The 17433-nt window shown below is 40.0% G+C and overlaps 1 pseudogene; it reads left to right on the forward strand.

The window, feature by feature from the left end:
* Nucleotides 1–10450, forward strand: part of LOC102855281 — a 105724-nt pseudogene extending 95274 nt beyond the window's left edge.
* The last annotated feature ends 6983 nt before the right edge of the window (nucleotides 10451–17433 follow it).

Here is a 17433-nt window from a genome sequence, read left to right on the forward strand (position 1 = left end):
ATGGATGAGAGATAGATAGATAAATAGATAGATAGATAGATAGATAGATAGATAGATAGATAGATAAGAGATAGAGATGAGAGAGAAACAGACACATACATACAAACACATCTGGCAAAGCTCTCCTATTTAATCTGAAATTTGTATTTGGCACATCATGTCCAGTTATTTGGACTGGAACCAACAGTCTGCTCTACCTGCTGACCTTGTATTCATCAGACTCTAAAGTTATATGTGTCAGGAGAAACCTTTCTCTATAAGTGCATCAGACATTTTTAAAAATTAAATAAAAATCAATCTTTCTCTCTCTCTTTCTCTCATCTACATAAGCTTCATTGGCTTTGCTTCTCTAGAGAACTCAGTCTAAATCATAGTACAATGCTTTCCAAACATTTCATCACACTTAGAGAAAACACTAAACATCTTCATAGCCTGCAAAGCCCCATACCAAGGCCAGCCTGTCTTGTCAACCTCATTGTCCTCTACTCTGCTCTGAACTTACTCTGCTTTGGCACTTCTATTCCTTAGGCCAGGCTTGTTCCCTCTTTGATGCCTTTGCCCTCAAAGTTACTTTTGCCTGAAAGTCATGGCCCTCAGCTTTCCAATGGATTAATCGTCCACATGTAACCTCCGTGAAGGGGCTTCTCTTACCCAGAACATTCGCTCTTCCCTCATCTTGCTTAATTTGTCTCCCTAATACTTGTAGCAGGCTGAGTAACAACTCTAAAGATGTGTATATCCTGGACTCTGGAGCCTGTGCATATGTTATACTTTAAGATGTCAGGACTATACATCAAATTTGCTAAGATAGAACAGCCAGTTAATCAAACACTACTGTAGGTGTTATTGTTAAAATATTTTGTCAATGTGGTTAACATCTATAAACAGTAGGCTTAAAGTAAAGGACTTTCCCTCAATAATGTAGTAGTTCTCTTATGACCAGTTAAAAGAAATAAGTGGAAAAGTTGAGATTTCTAGATGAAGGGAAAATTCTCCTTCAAGATGGGAACATCACCTGCTTGAGTCTCCATCCTACCAGACTTTCCTGCAGATTTCAAACTTTTTAGGTCCCACAATCACATAAACTAATTCCTTAAAATAAATCTATCTTTGAATCTATATATCCCACTGACTTTATTTCTCTAGAGAATCTCAACTAAAGCACTGGCAAAGGAATGTTGCAGATGGGATTAAGGATTTGATATAGGAAGATAATTCTGAATTGCCTCAACTGGCCCACTATAATCTCAGGGATTCTTATAAAAGAAGGAAAGATGGCCCGGTCCGAGAAGGTAAAGTGACAGCAGGCGAAGAAGAAAATATGACTATGGAAACAGAGGTCAGAATAATGCAGGAAAGGAACAGGAGGAGGAATCAATTCGAGTGGTTTCTAGAAGCTAGAAAAAACAAGGAGTCAGTTTCTACCCGGTAGCCTCCAGAAAGCACACAGTCCAGTTACAACCTTGCTTTTAGCCCAGTGAAAACTGTAATATATTTTCCCAGAGCTATAAGATTTGCATGTGTGTATGTGTGTGCGTGTGATTTTAAATCAATAAATTGTTAATAACTTGTTATAGCAACAACAAATATTTAGTACACCATCTTATATCACATTACATTTTAGTTATTTTTAATATGTAAGTTTCCCCACAGACTGTAAACTCCATGAGGGCAGGGACTTCTGAGATTTTCAGTATTTCCAGCACCTGAAAGAACAAACATATGTAATATTTGCTTAATAAATCCACACTCAGTAAGAAAAGAGGAAAAACGAACTATAACTTAAATTTATATCTACAAAAATGATCTAACTCAATAGTGCGTAACAGCAAGAGGGCCCCAGGTCTTCCTTGTATCCTTTTGGATGCTATCCTGTCCTGACAGCATTGCATGTTAGGATACACTTGAGATGTTATTTTTTGTTGTTGTTGTTGTTAATGGTAAATGAGATACCATTCCTTATCAATTTGTTATTTCCTACATAGTATACTGCCACTGGGCTAGCAGGGATCTGTGCTACTAGCTCAAAATTTGGACATTTCTAGTTTAAGTTCACCAAGTGCTCCACGGGATAATGATGAACAGTCTTCTCCCGTTTCATTGCCATGGATATCCAATAAAGGATCACTATGAGTCAGAACTGACTTGATGGCAATGAGTTTGAGGATTTTATTTTGCTTTTGGGGGAGGGGGCTGTTGAGGGGTTTTTTACATAGTAAATTATGTAAATGATTATATGATTAAAAATTGCCTATATCTTCCATTACAATTGATTGCTCAGCTCCACAATCAATACTCTTGGCACCAGGAGTCAGGAAATCAAAAGAAGAATTTCACTGGGAAAATGTGCTGCCAGGGACATCTCCAGAGTACAGAGAAGCAAAGATGTCAACCTAGAGACTAAGGTGCACCTGATCCAGGCCATGGTCCTCCCAATTACTTGCTAGATCAGGGAGCTGGACAATGACTAAGAATGACAAAAGAAGAATTGATTGATGCCTTTGAGTTCTGATGGTGGAGAAGAGTCTTGAACATATGATAGACTGCCAAGAAAACATACAGGTCTGTCTCAGAGAGGGTGAAACCAAGTTTCTCCTTGGAGGCTTGGTTTTCGAAGTTCCATCTCACAGACTTTGGGGCACATGGCTAGGAGGGATTGGTCTTTGGAGAAGAACATCATACTCAGAGTGAAAGACCACAGATGAGATGGATTGATAAATGGGGACAATGGGGCAATGAGACTGGGTTAGGTTAGGGCAGACTTCAGAGATGTTATACAAAAAGTCGCTATAAGTTGCAAGCACCTCAATGACACATAACAACAACATCTATTTCAAAGGAATAAACAAATCTGTCTTGGGGGAAGTACAACCCAGACATCCCTTAGAGGCAAGGATGGTGAAATTTTGTTTCACATATTTTGGGCATGTTGTTAGGAAAGGCCAGTCCTTGGAAAAAGTACATCATGCTGGGAAAGGGGGAGGGTCAGGTAGACCTCCACAAGAGAGGAAGATCTCAACAAGATAGATTGACAGAGTGACCTTAACAATGGAGTTGTATTTATCAGAAATTATGAGGAATACATGAGGTAGGGCAAGATTCGGAATCTGCTGTTCATAGTGTTGCTTGATGAGTTGTAATAGGTTTAACAGCACCTTACAACAACAACATTTACTGCCATTTATTAAGGTTTATTGTTGTTGTTATGTGCCATCAAGTTGCCTATTACTCATAGTGACCCATTGTTGTTGTTGTTGTTGCTGTTACGGGCTGTTGAGTGGCTTGTTACTCATTGCGACCCTATGTACAACAGCCCTAAACTCTGCTCTGTCCTGTGACAATCACAGTCTCCGATACACCCATCCTGATTACCCCAGCCACTGAATCAATCCACCTCATAGATGGCTTTCTTCTCCTGCATTGTCCCTCCACCCTACCAAGCATGAGGTCTCTCTTCAAGGACCGGTCCCTCCTTACAACATGTCCAAAGTATGTCAGACGAAGCCTCAGAATCCTTGCCTCCAAGGAGCAGCCTGGTTTAACCCTCTCAAGGATGAATCTGTTTGTTTTCCTAGCAGTCCATGGTACATTCAATACTCTTCTCCAGCACCACAGCTCAAAGGCATCAATTCTCCTTCTATCCTCTCTAGTCATTGTCCAACTCTCTGACATGTAACAAGTGATTGCAAGGTCCATGGCCTATATCAGATGCACCTTAGTCTCCAGAGAGACACCATTGCTCTTTAGTACTTTGGAGAGGTTTTTAACAGCAGACTTTCCCATCACAATATGTCTTTTAATTTCCTGGCTGCTGGTACCAAGAGTGTTGATTGTAGAGTGAAGCAAACTGAAGCTGTCAACAATATTAATCTCTTCACCATCTATCACGATGCTGCCAATCAGGCCAGTGGTGAGAATCTTTGTTTTCTTGATGTTGAGGTTCAATTCATATTGAAGGCTGCAATCCTTGACCTCTGTAGCCAAGTGCTTCAGATCCTCCTTAGTTTCAGCAAGCAGGGTTGTGTCATATGCATAACGCAAATTGTTGATGTATCTTCCGCCAATTGTGACGCCACACTTCCCCTCATAGAGTCCAGCCTCCCAGATAACCTGTTTGGCCTATAGGGTGAAAAGATATGGAGATAGGACACATCCTCGATTCACACCTTTCCCAATTTTGAACCTTTCAGTGTTTCCTTGCTCTGATCTGACAGCTGCCTCATGGATAATCTGTTCTGCGGATGGATAGATTAAATTTTTGTTGTTCAATTTCATTTTCCACAACTTTTAATTTTCCACAAGGGTGCTCTGCTAAGAAGCTGTGCTACCATCCCAAAAGACGTACAGTTCAAATCCACCAGATGCTCTCTGGGAGGATGGTCAGTCTCCTCTCATCGGATTAACTGCCTCTGAAAACTAGTTTGAGGGTCATCTATGGATCATTTTCAGTTCAACAGCACACAACAACTTTCCTACACTCAAATTTAGTACATTAGATGTTGCAATTACTAGCGGAATTTACACAAGTCTCTAGGTCTTGTCACATCAATAAATGAAAGGCCTTCAATGGGTAATGGCTTTGCTCTATCTCAGTCACTAAGGTAACCTCTGCACTAAGGAGGAAGCTCGGCCTTCAGCATATTTTGAGTGTCTTCCAACCTGAGGGACTCATCTCGGGGCAGGAGGTCGGACAATGCTCTCCTGTTATTCATAGCTACCAAAATGAAGACATTGAGGATTTCTTCCAACTTCTGCAGCATAAAATTGGTTGGACATACAATCAAGATGTATTCATAATAAATAATGACTGGAATGGAAACAAGGAAAGATTGGTAGTTGGAAAATACGGCCTTGGTGACAGAAATGAAGCCAGAGATTGCATGAGAAAATATTATGCAAGCAAAACCACAAGAATGAATGTGTGGTGGCAAAACTAAAGCCTCTTATGAACATCTTAGATACATAGTCACTAGGTATTTGTGTGTCTCCACAAGAAAATCTCAACCCTCTGATGACAATCAGCCTGATTATTAAGCTAAATTTATTCATTGCAAATACCCTTTTTTAAAAAATACAGAAATTTTAAAAAAGGGAAAAAAAACAGAACAAACTTTATACATAAATCTTGCCTAATGGAATACGCAGGAAGCAGATTGAGTGATATGTGGAAAGAAACAGTAGGAAAGTGCATTATCATTAGTCAGAACAAAGCTAAGAGTCGACTGTGGAACAGATCATTTCTTGCGAATGAAAGTTCAAATTGAAGCAGAAGAAAATTAAAGCAAGTCAAAGAAAGCCAAAATATAACTTTGCATTTATTCCACCTGAATTCAGAAACATCTCAAGAATAGATTTGATGCATTGACCACTAATGAATGAAGACCAGATGAGTTATGAGATGATACCAAATATCACTGAGATAAATGACTAGGCAGCCCCTACAAGTAATGCAAAAAAAGAACCACATAGTCCTTCATGTGATTAAGCTGAAATCACACTACAAAGGTGAGGGGGCCCGAAATTTATGTGGAATTTTTTCACCTCTGAATTTAGAAGATTTTATAAGCCTCTGGCCTTCTGTTCTTGTCACATCTGAGTTCTTTAAATGACTGTGAAGCAATTCCAACTTCCCACCTCATAGTTGCTTTTCCTACCACCATTGCCACCACCATGCATAATGACTTTGGCAGTTCTGGTGAAGTTAGTAACTAAGAACTAAGAATCCTCATTGACTTTGGCAATACTAAAGATACTGGCGTTAAATGCTCTTGTCTTCTTTTTTTTTTTACCACTGTTTCCACTTCTAGCATAAAAGAAGATGCATTCAGAACCTTTAACAGACATTAGCTCTAGCTCTGTGCTCAATTTCCGACGCAGGAAACACATTGCAAGTAGATAAAATTGAGCTCTTCCACTGACACATCTGAGAGATACATGAATGAGTAAGTAATATTGCAACTCACCACGTGAAAATCATAAATTCTAACCTAATCTCATAATGCATATGGTAGCTACCAAAGACTCTTTTGTTTTCAGGTTATAGGAAATGCCATTCAAACTGTCACAAAATGAGAGGTATTGACTCACAAAACTGATAAATGCTGTACAGTTCTAACTTCAAGCACCATTTTACAGTCTTCAGGACCTAGTCCCATTCCATCTCTTGAGTCTGATTCCTTCCGTGATTTCTCTAACATCAAGCCCTACAAGGTGTCAAGAGGGTTCCCTTATTCGATCATAATCTTCCCACTGCAAATTTAGTGGAGAAGAATGTTCTGTTTCTTTGCACTCAACAGCGCCATTTGGTCAGCTTTGGGTCATATGCCATCCTAAGCCGTCATTGTAGTCAAGAGGAAGAGATGCCCACTCTGAATCCCACAGGCTGATCCTTGACATGGAAGGTGTAGTCAGCAACACTTCATCATATGGAGGACGACATATGAACTAGAGCAGAGGATAAGGAGTACTTAGAGGAAAATCAGGTACAATAACCAAAAGAATGAATATGTGGTAACAAAACAAAAGCCTCCTATGAACATCGCAGATACATAGTCACTAGGTATTTTTATGTCACCATAAGAAATTGAGAAATGTCTACCCTGTGAGGACAATCCAGCCTGATTCTTAAGCTAAATTGTTAGAAAAAATATTACTTGTATCCTCCTAGCATGTGTAACTTCCACAGATCATCTTTTTCTCTTTTCTCAGGACTGTATCCAGGTACAAAATAGCCCTTCAGATAATCAAGGATTGTTTCTATAATCTTCTTTAGTTTCCTTTAAATAGAGGGGAAAAACCCACAAGAAACCTCAGTTCCTTCAGTGAGCTTCCAAAGGAATAAACATTTCCTCCTGTGAGCACCAATTTGTCAACGTCTCTCTCAAATTAGAGCTGAACCGCCACCTGCATCAATCCTGACTCTGTACAGTGAAGTCATAGCTCACACAGAAAATGCACTCTACAACCAACATGCATGCAAAAATTGAACACCATCTAAATGATCCCTGAAAAGAGATGTCGCTTTGGAAGGCAGCATTATCTCCTCTCAAAAAAAGTCAACACCTACCGTTTTCCTCCAGTTCTACAACAGATAGATCACTGCTCTTTGCTAAATTTCAAGATTGATTGCCTGCATCTAGGGGGCCACTTGCACTTTAATACTTGGCATTAAAACATGTATTTATAGATAATAGAATCAGACCCAGTGCAAAGAAATACTTAGAAAGAAAAGAAATGAAACTAGCAAAGGGAGGCATAACATTACATTCCAACTCTTCTCAACCTAAGGCATATAATTTTCAACATATGGCAAGTAAAGGTCGCTACAAAATTTAAATTTTTTTCTCTAACCCCCACCCTTCTTCTGCTATTCCCTCCATACCTCTTTCTTTTGCTTCTTTCTTCACTCTCAGTTTTCAATTCTATGGACTTAGATTGGGTAGCAAAAATTTAAGTAAGATTAATACTTCACTATGACATCAGCTTAAGGAAGAAAGTGCACCTGATCCAAGCCATGGTCTCCTCACTTGTTTGCTATGCATCTGGAAGTTGAGTAATCACTAAGGATGACAGAAGAAGAATCATTACCTTTGAATTATAATTGTGGAGAAGAGTATAAAATAGTCAATGGACTGCCAAAAAAATAAACTGGTCTGTCTTTGAGAAAGTGAAACTGGCGTGCTCCTTGGAATCAAGGATGGTAAAACTTCTTCTCATATACTTTTAAGTATATTGTTTCAAGAAATCAGTTCTTGGTAAAGGACCTCACATTTGGAAAGGTGAAGGGTCAGTGTAGAAAGGAAGACCTTTGACAAGATGAATTGACACAGTGACTATAGCAATTGCCTCAAGTGTGTCAGAAATTATGAGGATGGAGCAGAAATGGGCAGATTCCAGATCTACTCATTCATAGGGTAAGTATGAGTCATACTTGTTAGCACATAACAATGACAATAATATTCTATTAATAAAATACGACATTACTCACATTTTATCAGTCACTTTACAATGACTCATATAACTCATATTTTAATTACTCTCAACCAGAATGTCCAGAATTTATATTCTAGTAGAAAGATTATCATACTAGCTCTCATTACTACTTTATGCAATCAATAATTAGAGTTTAAATACTGGATCTTAATATTTACTACTGAATGAGTTAGCAAAATTTAGTGCCTTAATACAATGCAATACTACTCAGCTATAAAGAGAGAGAGAGTCCTATTAGTATTACAGCATGAATGAATCTTGAAACTTCTTATACAGGGGACAAAGTTATGAAAACTTTTAAGCTATAGCCAAACACCCTGAGGGCATGAGTCACTATTCCTTAAGGTTCAGAAGCATCATCTCAGCTGATGGTGAGTTCAATTGGCATAACGTGGTCTATAAAAATTTTTTCTACATTCTATTTTGCACTGACAGCCAAAAGGTTTGCAGTTCAAATCCACTAGCTGCTCCATAGAAAACAGATGAGCAATCTCCTCCAATGCAATTTACTGGCTCTAAAAACCCACCGAAGGTCAGTTGCAGGCTGGTTCCAAGTAGATGGCATACAACAACATTTTGAAGAATAAGGGCTGGGGTCTCGGCAGAAGCCATGTAAGGTGTAACTGTTGGTCTCAACACCAAAAAAAAAAACAAAAACAAAAACAAAAAAAAAAACACCAAAATAAAAAAAACCAACCACACACACAACCTAATGAGAAGTATCAAACATATATGAAAACAACTGGTTTAAATGACTTATAGACTATACATGTCTCAACATCTGTGACCTTGAGACCAGAAAAACTAGGTGGTGCCCAGCTATCGTTGCCACTCTGAAAGGGTGGAAAGAGTGTGAGTTATGGTGGATTTGAAGGTCCCATACAGATCCAGAAGGAGCTCAGGTATCCTAGTGGTAAGAAGCTGCACTGCAATCCCACATGCACATGGTTCAAATCCAGCAGCTGCTCTGCTGTGGGCAAATCCTTCTGTGTGATTAACCGGAGAGTCAGCTATAAATGGATTCCAACTCGATGGTATTCAACAACATAGAACCAGAGAAAAATACAAGACAAAACTAAAAATAACAAAAGTATCCAGGCTTGCTGGTCTAATAGAGAGTAATTGGTGGAAGCTCCAAGACTATGGCCCTAAGTTATATCCTTCAGGCCTGGCTCAGTTTTGAGGCCATCCATAGGCATCTCTATAAGAGTAACACAGCACCAGGGAGACCTAGAATAAACACCACTCAATAACCATTCTATGCACCCTTAGAAAAAAAGATCAAAAGAAAATAATTTAGTGAAAAACATAGGTCAGAATGCAAGAAAAGTTAGGAAAGAAGAAGGAATGAAAGTAGGAGGAAGTGGGAGAAGTGATATTCTGTTGAGGGTATTGTTGTTATGTGAGTCAGAACTGAGTCATAGTTGGTCCTCTAGTGGGTTTTCAGAGGCTGTAAACCACACAGAAAGAGTCTTTATTCTATGCAGAACCTGGTGAGTTCAAATTACTTGCCTTTGGGTTGGCAAAGCAACTCCTTATTTCAGATAATGGTCTTTCCAATCACTTGCTATGTAATTGACAGCTGAACAATGAAGAAAGATCATAGAAGAAGAATTGATACTTTTGAGCTGTGGTGTTGGAGATGAGTACTGAATTTCCCATGGACTGACAAAAGGACAAACAGATATGTCTTGGGGGAAGTGCAGTAGAGCACTCCTTAGAGGTAAGAATAGGACAACTTTGTCTGCCATACTTTGGTATGTTCCTAGAAGATGCTATTCCTTGGAAAGGGACATGATGCTTGAAAAGGTGGAAGGCCGAGCCATGCGACCATGGACAATGCGGAGGAGGCCTTTGGAAGATCCGCAAGACCATCATGTAGCTGTGCCATGACCGGGGCTACCTGGTGACACAGGACGAGCTGGACCAGACGCTGGAGGAGTTCAAAGCCCAGTTCGGGAACAAGCCCAGTGAGGGGTGGCCGCGGCGCACAGACCTGACCGTGCTGGTGACCCACAACGATGAACCTACTGACCAGATGTTCGTCTTCTTCCCTGAGGAGCCCAAGGTGGGCATCAAGACCATCAAGGTGTACTTCCAGCGCATGCAGGAGGAGAACATCACACATGCCCTCATCGTGGTCCAGCAGGGCATGACGCCCTCAGCCAAGCAGTCTTTGGTGGACATGGCCCCCAAGTACATCCTGGAGCAGTTCCTGCAGCAGGAGCTACTAATCAATATCACTGAGCACGAGCTGGTGCCTGAGCATGTCGTCATGATGAAGGAAGAGGTGACGGAGCTGCTGGCCCGATATAAACTCCGTGAGAACCAGCTCCTCAGGATCCAGGCTGGAGACCCAGTGGCATGATACTTCAGGATAAAGTGTGGCCAGGTGGTGAAGATCATCCGGCCTAGCGAGACAGCCAGGAGGCACATCACCTATCGGCTGGTGCAGTAGTGCTGGCTGACACCACAGATGAGGCCCCTGCTTGGAGCGGGTCAGGGAGAAGTGTCGTGAGCTGTTTCCTGCGTGCTGTCCCCCACAGCCCACCCTGGTGGCCTCCCAGTATCCACTGCAGAACCCAGGTGTTCACTCTGCAGCTGAGGGACAAACCTTCCAGACAGCTGGGGCCTGGACTCAGAGTGGCTCCAGTATCTTGCAAACTGGGGAGACTTGGTGACCCCAGAGACCTGGGGCCCTGGCCATGTCACCAGGGCCTGCATCTGTCCCCACACCTGTGTCACTATAGCCTGTAGCTTTCTCCACACCTGACTCACTGTGGCCAGCGCCTTCCCCACACCTGACTATGTCACCACCGCCTGTGTCTGCTCTCACACCTGACCTTGTCCTTTCAGACCCCTACACCTGATCTTGTGCTCTCAGACCCCGCACCTGACCTTGTGCTCTTGGACCCTGGCTTGTCATCTTTTGCAGGGCAAGCCTCCTGACAGGGTGAGGTGATGGTCCCAATGTCTCCATTTGCGTGTCAACCTCTTGCCTTTCTCCAGCCTTGGAGACAGCTGGACTGGAGACTGGCCCCCTTGGAACACCACCCACTGTGTGGACAGCAGGCTTTGGCAGTGAGGACACGGCAGCTCAGTGCAGATGTAGTGGGTCATTCAGGCCCGTGCCCAGAGAGGGCGAGGGGGTCATGAAGAGTCAGTCCCCCCTTTTCTCCCCTCCTCCTCCCCAAACTCTGCCTGTTGCTCCCCTCATGTCTCTGTGCCCTCTGACCTCAGCAGAGGATGAGGTCCACAACCCTTAGTCCTGTGACTTGAGTAAAGACCTCTGAGGAACTGGAAAAAAAAAAGAAAAGATGGAAGGCCAATGAAAGAGAAGACCCATCAAAATGGATTGACACAGTGACTGCAGCAGAAGCTCAAGTGTGTCAGAGATGATGAGGATGGCACAGGATAGGGCAGAATTCAGGTATTTTTTCATAAGGTTGACATGAGTTATACTCATACTCACCTAACAACAACATTGTGAGTATTGCAATTAATATCACAAAATAAAATGTGTATTAATTGTTGAATAGAAGGATAATATGCTTTGTTAACCTTCACCCAATCCACAATAAAAAAGTTTCAAAGGGAGACAAAACATCCCAAAGAAATCAGTGATACTCTAAAGGACAAATGCTGTATTATTCCACTTATATGAAATATTTAGAATAGGCAATATTTAGAATAGGCAAATATATACAGATGTGATGTTATTGATGGATAGAAAGGAGAGGAAACTCATTGTTTAGGAGACATTTCGCTTCTGTCAGTTAGGAAATGGATAATGATGAAGGTTGTACAACATGAAGAACATAATTAATACCCCTAAATTTACTTGTGAAGATGTTGATATGACAAATGTTACATAAAAATTTGTTTTTATTATATATGTAGATATAGAGAGACAGATAGAGATCGAGATAGATAGAGATAGAGATAGAGAGAGAGAGAGAGAGAATCTCAGAAGTAACATCTCTGAAACGCATTGTCATTCAGTTGGTACTGACTCATAGCTGACTCTCCGGTGAATTTCTAAGGTTGTAAAGCACCTGGGAGGAAATTGCCTGTGTTTTTCCTGCAGAGGCAGGGGTGGATTCAGACTGCCAGAGAAGTGTAGCCTCTGAGTTAGCAGCATAGCTCCCTGTGAATCAGGCCACCAAAGTGCCTTATATATTATATATCAATAATATATACACATATGTATTTCTATTCCACTCATCCTGCTGTTTTACTTACCGATGACAATCAGTTGGGAATCCCAATTAGATCACATCATTCACTCATTGCCCTTCCCAGGTCAGTGTCAAGGACCGATTCATGAATTCTAGTGCAATCAAAATGTTGCTAAAAGCATGGGATAAATGAGGTGAGCCTAAGTGCATAGCCCTGAATTAAACTTCTGGGGCCTTCTCAATATTAACATAAAACTCTTCATTCTTTTTTTTATTTTATTAATTTTAATGAACATTTACAGAGATTTTGGGTTTCCATTCATTCATTGTTGTACTATTTTCTCTACCCTCCGCCCCAGTTTGTTTCTCTTTTCTTTCCCCCCTTGAAAGTCTGTTTTAATTGTCCCATTGCCACTTTGTCAGTGTGTCCTTTGCCATTCCCTATCTCTCCTCCCGGAGAGAGACTTCACCCTGAAAACTTTTCATTCTTATTTGACAGACACTATGCTCTTCTGGTAAAAAAGCCAAACATCCTGGTCTACATCTCATCCTATCCAAAAGAAATGCTACCAAAGTTATGCTGAAATCCAAACTCCATTATGAATGTCACTCCCTCAGTCTCACAACTCCTTCAGCACAGAATGAGATCAAAGCTGGCACGATATTTAGAAAACCAAACTAGAGCACAAAGGCTTTAGCTCAGTCAATAGTGTACATACTGGATGGTGTTTTCTGTCTTCTCAAGGATTCATGATGAAAATAACTTTTGGTTTCGGTTGGTTGGGGGTTTTTTTACATTTTCTTATTGGTTTACTTTACAAAGTTCCTATACATTGTGTTTCACACTATTTCACTTTGTGTTTCATACAATCATTCCCACACATTATGTTTTATACCTGAAAAGACAGGATAAAGATGGAAAAGGTCTAATGTTGATCAGTTTTGTGAAACTACCTTTTAATAAAGTTCTGAGAAGTTCTATAATAGAAAATCCTGATGGGCTTTGTTTAAATCAATGATTCCCCAAACTATTTGAGCTCTTGACCTTATCTATCTATCATCTATCTATCCATCTTCTATCTATCTCACTGCCATCAAGTCAGAAGTGACTCATAGCTGACCCTCCAGCAAGTTTTCTGAGGCTGTAAATCAAATGGGAGTAGATCGTCTCTCTTTCTCTGTGCCACCACAGAAGAGCACTTGCCTTGGGATAGCAGTGCAACGCCCAATGCACTACACATCGACAACCCTGTTGCTTGATCATGGAAGTCTCATTGTTAAGTCCATCAGTTTCTATTCCACTGCAGTCATATTTTGAGGAAACAATACCTCAACTCTACTCTTTGTGCAACTTAAAGCCTTTCACCCCAATTAGACCAGTCAGAAAGATGTAACATAAAACCTATCTTCTTAAAACTGGGTAAACTCTGTTTTTATTCATTCTTTTTGGCCCCCTTCTTTCATTCCTGCCTAGGTCTTAAGATTCTGGAGGGGAATAGTTAGACATACAGCTATCTTCGGTTAATTTCGTGTTTACCAGGAAGAAGCCTGCTGGAGCAGGCCAGGAGATGGGGCTATATTTGTCCAGCAGGTGGTAAATCATGGCACTATCGACAGCCGCCCACTCCTCCTACTGTCAGCTGCCCTGTGAGATGTTCTCACTGTCTGCAGTCTTGCTAGTGCTCTTCTAGAATGTCATCCTAACTCTGCAAAGTTGAAATAGAACTGGGGTACGAGACTTGCCTGCATTATGCGTGATGTCTCTCTTCTTCTCCGCACTTTCTTTCTGCTCAGTCAGAGGAATTCAAAGGTAGAAGACATTTCTAGAGCGTATCTGGCCTAATCTTCTCAATTTCAGAGAGAAAACAATGCACAAAGAAGCCAAAGGACACTCCCAACATCAATAAAGAGACAGTGGTAACATAGTACCTAACATGCTGGGATGCTAACTAGAAGGTCAGTAGCTTGAATCCATCAGCTTCTCTGCAGGAAAATGATGTATAGTTTCCTCCCATAAAGATTTCCAACCTTGAAAAATCAGTAGATGTTGCCATGGGTTACAACCAACTCAGCAACAGTGGATGTATACACTATAAATATTGCATATGTTATATTACATGGTGTTATAAAAAATACCATAACACATTTACAATAATACTTGCTAGAGAAAAGGAGTGGTTAGCAAACAAATACCACAGGTATTTGTTATTTGTGTAAATATGTAGTTTTCTCACTGTGTGTGTGTGTATGTGCATGTATAATTGGATATACATTAAGTAGTATGCTTATTGTTGTTTGCCTTTTATGATGAGTTATTGATAACAGCAAAAGACTACAAATATTCTATCCACCCATAAACTTCTGTGCAACTAACAAACACATACTTTAAAAGTTAACAAATAGACTCATGGTTTTACGACTTGTTTTGTTTTTCATTTAATAATGTTTGCCAATATCTTCCCCTGTGGTTATAGATAGCTCTACCTCATGCTTCAATTCTTGGCCCCTTATCTTTTTTGCTAACAATTGGAATAATCTTACTAAAATATAAAACAGATCCTATTACTTCCCAGCTTAAAACCTTTCAATGGTCTCCTATTATTCTTAAGATAAAGGCCAACTGTCCACTCTGATAATCAAGGCCTTAGGTGACCTGACTCCTTATTTCTCATCTCCACATAGTTGCAAAGGCCTTCTTTCAGTTCCTTAAATGCACTGAGGTTTTCCTTAAGGACAGTCTAGGATGCTCCTCCCTCTTATTGAAATACTTCCTATGTACACATACACACACATACAGCCCACTATATAGTCACACATATTGCTGCATACTCACACCTACACTCATGTGCACTACCCACATACATTATTTATTTAGTCTTCAAAGATCAGTTAGTTACACACCACTTCCTATGTTTCTTGAGCCCCTACTTCCAATCTCACTACAGATTCTGTCAGGCCTGTTCCCATTCACTCTTACAGTGGCATCGATTTAAACTTCTTTAAACCTCTACCTATATTTATGTATGTATGAATTTTTTGCTTACCCAAAAGCAAGCAGTTCAGATTCACAAGCTGCTCTGTAGGAGAAATATGGGCCCTCTCCTCCTATATGAATTAGATTTATAACTTCTGAAGACCCAATGGAATCAGTTCTAACTCAACAGTACATAACAAAAACATACAAATATTATTATATTTACATATTGTTATATATATTTATATTGTTTGTATGAATACGTGTGTGTGTACTCGATGCCTTTGAATTTGGTGCTGGAGAAGAGTATTGAATATACTATGGACGGCCAGAAGAACAAAGAGGTTCATCCTAGAGAGGGTGAAACCAGGCTGCTCCTTGGAGGCAAGGATACTGAGGATTCGTCTGATATACTTTGGGCAAGTTGCAAGGAGGGATCGGTCCTTGGAGAGGGACATCATGCTTGGAAAAGAGGAAGGACAGTGAAAGAGAAGGAGACGACTGATGAGATGGATTGATACAGTGACTAGGGTAATGAGGGTAGATGTGTCAGAGACAGTAAAGTTGGCACAGGATAGAGCAGGTTTCAAGGCTGTTGTACACAGGGTTACTATGAGTTGTAAGCCACTCAATGACACATAACAACAACTTATAGTATTCATATATCTATTTTTAGTATTCCTTTACATATTTGAACTTGTAATATTTTATATATATGTACTTGTAGTTTTCTTTCATATATATGAATATATATATATGAATATATATATATGGTGTTCTTTTATAAATATAAGTCTCTATCATGAGGCCATTAACTCTGTGAAGGCCAGTGGCCAGTTTGTACCTCAATGTATCCTCAGCATTCAACACCTCCACAAAACTCAAACCTAGCATTATTAAGTCAATCCTAGGTCACAACTACCTCAAAGGACAGAGTAAAACTTCCCTAGAAGGTTTTTAAGGCTGTGAGTCTTCTTGAAAGCAGACTGAAATAGTATTCTCCTATGGAACAGTGAGTGGACTAGAGTCAATGCCTTTTACGCTATCTCAATGCTCAGCCCACTGCACTGCCATGCTTTCTTGTGTTTTCTACATTCCTGTAAAACAGTACATCCTATAATAGCATTATGGACTTTTTCCAATACAGCGAAAGCAAAAAGTACAGACTAGGGAAAAAACATTCAGCAATGACATCTCAGACTAGGGTCTCATAACAACCTGAAAATTTACACACAATACTACAGGACATCCACAAGAAAAAGACCAATGACCCAATAACAAAATGGTGGGAGGAGATGTGCAAAGACTTTTCACAAAGAAAGATAAATGGGTAGTCAACAAACACATGAAAAAATGCTCAAAGTCACTGGCAGTCAGAGAGTTATAAAACCAAACCAAAATTAGATACCCTAATCTCACTCCAATAGCAGTAGCAAAAGAATGCAATAAATGTTGGAAAGGATGTGGAGAGATTGGAGCTTTCATGGACTGCTGGTGAGACTATAAAATGGTACAACCATTCTGGGGGGCAGTTTGGTATTTCCTCAAAAAGCTAAACATAGAAATCCTCTATGACCCAGCTATTCTAAGAATATACTCTAAGGAACATAGAACTGAGACACAAAGAAAGATTTGTACACCCATGTTCATAGCAACATTATTCACAGTGGTCAAAACATGGAAACAGCCCAAATGTCCTTAAATAAAAGACTGAATTGAGAAATTGTTATATATTCACACAATAGAATACTATGCAGCACTCAAGAGCAATGATTTCTAAAAATACTGTGAAATGCTAGAGAGCATTATACTGTGTGAAATAATTCAGTCTCATAAGGACTAATACTGCATAAGACCATTATTGTAGAAATAGAAAGATAACTAATAAAATGTGTATAAATGTTCAAAAAGGGAAAGGAAAGGGGGAAGGAGTGGGAAAAGAAGGGTGGAAATCACTAGAATAGCAGAGTTTAGTGGGTAGATTCAGGAGAAGGTGAAGGATTAGGAAAGATTCAATAGGAACTTCAAAAGATGGGGGAATAAAAAGCATTGCATAGATCAATAGTTACTAGTAATATAAAATACAGTGTGTGTGTGTGTGTGTGTGTGAATACTTGTATGAGACACAGTGTAAAATGATAGTATAAAACACAATATATGTGAATGAAGCACAATGTAAATAAATTATTCTATGCAAACTAATAAAAAAGTAAAAATACTATGCAAAACGAAAGAAGAAGAAAAAAACCAAAGCAACAAGTTGCACTGCAGTCTCAAAGGCAAGAGGTT

The sequence above is a fragment of the Elephantulus edwardii genome, unplaced genomic scaffold (genome assembly GCF_000299155.1).
Source record: "Elephantulus edwardii isolate Elephantulus edwardi_28Jun2011 unplaced genomic scaffold, EleEdw1.0 scaffold00197, whole genome shotgun sequence".
NCBI classification, from domain to species: Eukaryota; Metazoa; Chordata; class Mammalia; order Macroscelidea; family Macroscelididae; genus Elephantulus; species Elephantulus edwardii.